Here is a 6000-nt window from a genome sequence, read left to right as displayed (position 1 = left end):
TTTTCATAAAAGGCACTTTCCAAAAACTTTTTGAAGACCCTTCCTATAATGCTTAAGGTACTTGTCAAAATTGGAGGTGACTCACTTGTTTAGGCTAGGCCTATTTTGTGTCCTTTAAAAAAAAAAAGTGGCCGGACATGGTGGCTCATGCCTATAATCCAAGCACTTCGGGAGGAGAACTGCTTGAGCCCAGGAGTTTGAGATCAGCCTGGGCATCAGGGTGAGACCCTAGCTCTGAACAAACAAACAAACAAAACTTTAATAGAAAAAAAAAGCAATGAGGTAGAAGTTTCAGCATACCAAATAACTGGAGACCATTCAAAAGGTTTGTGGGTTTTTAAAAAACTGTTTTAAAATTCATTCTTCAAAAATGTTCAGACATGACCACATTGGTTTCATCACAGTGCTTATGAAGTTTCTTCATTTTTCATGTGTCCAAGCAGGCCTGAACACCCCCAACTCCCTCAACCATGACCTTTTACAGAAGCAGACATGGAGGGCTTTGATGCCAACTAATATATGCTTCAAAGTGGACAGAAAGAGATACTATGGCCTTAAAAAAATAACCTCTTCTGAGGTTGAAATAAATTATAATGATGCCATCTGATCATAACTCAATGACCTCATTTGAGGAAAGTTTGATGGGCAGATTCTTCTCTGTTCTTTATTAGCAACATCTGTCAAGAGGCTCGCACAGTTTGAGAATAGCTTCTCACACCTGGCTAATTTTTGTATTTTTTAGTAAAGATGGGGTTTCACCATGTTGGCCAGGCTGGTCTTGAACTCCTGACCTTAGATGATCCTCCCGCCTCGGCCTTCCAAAGTGCTGGGATTACAGGCGTAAGCCACTGCACCTGGCCCCATTTGTTATTTCTGTCTTTTTAACATTTTCTTTTTTTTTTTCCTGGAAGACAAAGGAAAATATTTAAATAGTTCATGTGAGGGGGATTTGAGGGGTATAAAGGGTTTCCAAAAACACGGGCACATTTCCTTCAGGATGCTAGTTATTCTGGGGAGGGGTGGAAAGGAATGGAATTGGAGAGGGTATGAAAGAACTTCAGTTGTATCTGTAACATTTTTTCTTTTAAAAAAAGGCTGAAGCAAATATTACAAAATGACAACATGTTAAAACTAGGTAGTGGCTGTATGAGTGCTCATTATATAATCCTCTCCTGTTTTCTCTCTACTTAGAACATTTAATAGAAAAAGAAATTCAGAAATAAATTACCAAAAAGACAAACAACAAAACTGAAAAGAATATTCAAAATATGTATGAGAAAAGAATCTATTTTCTTAATATATAAAGACAAATAAATGAGGAAAAGATAAATGACCCAACAGAAAAATCAACTAAGGATACGAATAAAAAATTTACATTAAAATAGTTAATGAAGTTATAAAATAGCCTAAATATGTATGTGTCGCTCCATGTATGTCTCCACGTGTATGTATATATATGCACTCACTAAACAAATGCAAATCAAGAAAACAATACTGCTTTTCATTATCGTACTGGCAAACTTTTCTGAAGTTTATCAAACACAGTTTTACCAGCGCTAGGAAACGTAGCCTCATGTTTCTGAAAAGAGTATAAATTGCTGTAATAATTCTGGAGGTCAAAAATTTTAAGTCCACATTCTCTTTGCGCACTTTCACTTTTAGGATTTTCTTTTCCTTTTATAGCTGCACAAATGCACAAAGATATACGTATAAAGGTAATGTTTGTCAAAGTAAAAAATTGAGGAAAAACTAAATTTCTATCAAGGGAAGAGATTAAATTGATGATGATACATCTAATTTATAGAATTGTATGCAACTATAAAGAAAAAGTGGTAGATCTATATGTTGACAAAGGAAGATGCCCATAATACAACACAAGTTTAAAAGAGCAAGTGGTGGAACTATATATTTAATACAATCGTGTTTGCATTAAAAGGTATACATTAGATACATGTCTGCAAACATATGTCTGTAAGAAACAGTGATTATCTCTAGGAGATGAAACCGGAGGTTGAGAATAGGAAAGAAATCTTTTATTTCCTCCTAGACTTTTATTACACCAGATCTTTATGCTGCAAATGACAGAAAACTGAAGCCGCCCTAAGAAATGAATGAATTTATTGGCTCAATTTCAATGAATTCTGTGAGTAGTTTCAGGTTCCTCTTGAATCAGGGCTGCCCAATGTCACTAGGATGCTTCTTCTGGGTGTTGAGTTCATCCTTTGCACATGTGAATGGTTCCCTCTGGGGGTATCTGACAGCCTTGGTTACCTGGATGGCTCCACTCAAGTTAGCTATATGGCGACTATTACCAAGCTTTACCACCTTGCAAAGCTCAAAGGCAAGAATGAATGCCTCTCTTTTCCAGAAGTCTCTATTTATTGGCTCTCAGGCATTCGTCAGTTCTTACTGGATTATACGACCATTCTTGAATCAATCATCATCAATGGTAGTGATTGATTTGGGGTCAATTTCACCTAAACCAAATAACAGAATGGGGTCTGGATGGTTTCCCAAAAGAAGGTGGGATGCTATGCAACAAACAACAGATATTCACTGTTGCTAGATAATGCTTTACCAAGTGCATCTCACACACACACACACACACACACACACACACACACACGTTACAGTCTTCTAGGGCCTAGAATCTGAGCTCCATAGGAAGGGACTGTGTCGGTATCATACATTATCCTGTCCTTTGGGCCTAAGTCAGTTCCTGGTACATGATCAGGAGAATACATGTATTAGCAGAAGAAAAACAAAACAACCTACCTTGCAACTTCACTTCTAAGCATTGGCTACAAATTAGAAAAAAAATTAGTTATAGAAGAGTATCATCAAGACTATCATCTACAATATCTTCATCCAAAGTAAATAGAAGAGAGGCTGATGCAGTGAGAGAGAGAGTTTTTTTTAAGGAGAAACACTGATGGCTCTTTCAAACATTTGCTTTTTGTTGATATAAATTATTCAATGCATCATGGAGATTCATTACTATGAACTACTGCAATAATGGTTGAACTCAGCAAATTCTTTTTTTTTTTTTTTTGAGATGGAATTTCGCTGTTGTTGCCCAGGCTGGAGTGCAATGGCACAATCTCAGCTCACCGCAACCTCCACCCCCCGAGTTCAAGCGATTCTTCTGCCTCAGCCTCCCAAGTAGCTGGGATTACAGCCATGCGCCACCACACCCTGCTAATTTTGTATTTTAGTAGAGACAGGGTTTCTCCATGTTGGTCAGGCTGGTCTCGAACTCCTGACCTCAGGTGATCTGCCTGCCTCGGCCTCTCAAAGTGCTGGGATTACAGGCATGAGCCACCACACCTGGCCAGCAAATTCATTTACACCATTATTCAGATAGGAACTTAGAGTCAGGCTAATTTATTTTAAGATTTTTCTTCTTCCTCCTCTTCCCTTTCCTTGAGCCTCCTCTGGGTACTCCTTACACTGGGCCACCATGAACTGCTTCTGCTTGTGTAACTTGCCATATAACTAGGGTCACCAGATAAAATACAGGATGCCCAGTAACATGTGAATTTCAGGTAAACAATGATTTGTTTTTTATTATAAGTATGTCTCAGATATTGCATGAGGATATGCTTATACTAGAAACTTGTTCTTTATCTGAAGTTAACATTCAACTCACAACCCTGAATATTTATTAACTGTAGTTCTGTATTTTTATTTGCTAAATCTGGCAACCTTACACATAATTCTAAGGGCCTGTGACAATTTTTAGTTTGCTAAAGGGTAATACCATGGACCTTCCAGACTACAAAATACCTGACTGTTGGAATTTTACTTTTAGATCTGCCTCTTTTATACTTAAAGAGCAATTATAAAGTAAGACCCCGTGTAACCACCACTCAAGTTAAGAAATATGTATATTTTTATTTTATTTTATTTTTATTTTTATTTTTTTTGAGACAGAGTCTCACTCTGTCACCCAGGCTGGAGTGCAGTGGCATGATCTCGGCTCACTGCAACCTCCGCCTCCTCGGTTCAAGCGATTCTTCTGCCTCAGCCTCCCAAGTAGCTGGGACTACAGGCGTGCACTACCATGCCCGACTAATTTTTGTATATTTAGTAGAGACGGGGTTTCACCATATTGGCCAGGCTGTTCTCGAACTCCTGACCTTGTGATCCACCTGCCTTGGCCTCCCAAAGTACTGGGATTACAGGCATGAGCCACCGCGCCCAGCCAGAAATATAGCAATAGAAGGACTATGCCAGTACCTTAGAAGCCATCTGTGTTCCTCTCCTCGGATGGCATCATTCTCCTTCCCCTTAAGGGGTAACCACTATCCTGACTTTTACGATAATCATTCTGTCTGGTGTTTCTTTAGGCTTGCCACCTATATATGCATCCATAAACAATATAGTTCATTTTGACTATTTTTGAACTTTATACAAAAGTTTCTATGTAAGTGATCTTTGCGACTTGTTTCTTTCACCCAACACTGTGTTTATAAAATGTGTCCTTTTTTTTTTTTGAGACGTGGTTTCACTCTGTCGCCCAGGCTGGAGTACTGCAGTATGATTACCGCTTACTGCAGTCTCAACCTCCCAGGCTCAAGTAATCCTACTATCTCAACCTGCAGAGTAGCTGGAACCACAGGCACATGCCACCACACCTGGCTAATTTTTTTTTTTTTTTTTTTTGGAGACAGGGTCTCACTAGGTTGCCCAGGGTGGTCTTGAACTCCTGGGCTCAAGCAATCCTCCCACCTCAGCCACCCAAAGTGTTGGGATTACATGCATGGGCTACCATGCCTGGCAGTTTATCTATGTCAATGCATACAGCTGTGGTTCTTTAATTCTTCTTTTGTATAAAAATGTTCCAATATGTGATTGTGCCCATAATTTATTCATCCATTGTACTGTTGTGCTGCTGATGGTACAGTTTTAACTTAAACTGACAATTTTTTAATGTTTTAAATGTATAGAAATGAGCTCAAATAACTACATCATGAGTAAAATGGGAATAATGAAAGAAAAAATAAAATAATAAAATAACTATCTTAAAATAGTTTCATACTATGCAGGAAAATTGCTAATATTTAGTACTCTCTAAAATTTGTTGTTATTTTTTTCAATAATAGGGAAAAAATTAAGATGGTTTATATAAAATGGTTCTCATTTATAGTCATTTAATTTTTTTTTTTTTTTTTTTTTTTTGAGACAGAGTCTTGCTCTGTCGCCCAGGCTGGACTGCAATGGCATGATCTCGGCTCACTGCAACCTCTGCCTTCCGGGTTCAAGCGATCCTAGTGCCTCAGCCTACCGACTAGCTGGGATTACAGGTACGCGCCACCACGTCCGGCTAATTTTTGTATTTTTAGTGGAGACGGGGTTTCACCATGTTAGCCAGGCTGGTCTCAAACTCCTGACTCAAGTGATCCGCCCGCTTCGGCCTCCCAAAGTGCTGGGATTGCAGGTGTGAACCACTGTGCCCAGCCTAAATTTTTTTTATTGTTGTGCAACATACAAATAATAAAATGAAGAAATAAGAATACAGCTTTATGAATTTTTACATATACACCTATGTAATCACCACCCAGATAAAAATGTAGAACATTTCCAGCACCCTCTTAAGATGACTGTCTTACGACACTTTATTTCCTGTTGCTACCTACTAGAAAGCTGACTGCCTACATTTTTGAACACATGTCTAATACTGGGCCGCATGATGTTGGTTTCTGGGCTTTTGGGTGCCACCATATGGTAAGCCTGCTGTACTGCAATAGATTTCCAAAATAAAAAGTAATAATACAGATTCTGATGTGGTTAACAATGAAAACAGAGGACCTAATATTTCTACTAAAAAAGAAAAAGACTTATCTTCCAAAAGGATAATTTAAGATCATGTACATAATGACATTACATGTTTACAGTTAAATTGATTCTATAACTTTCTACTTGTATATTTAGTATATAAAGAAAAAAATGATTGCAGCCTGGCATTGACATGAGAATACTGATAGAGGCAGGAGGCAG

This window comes from Pan troglodytes, chromosome 15 (assembly GCF_028858775.2).
Source record: "Pan troglodytes isolate AG18354 chromosome 15, NHGRI_mPanTro3-v2.0_pri, whole genome shotgun sequence".
NCBI lineage: Eukaryota > Metazoa > Chordata > Mammalia > Primates > Hominidae > Pan > Pan troglodytes.
Note: the sequence above shows the minus strand (reverse complement) of the source record.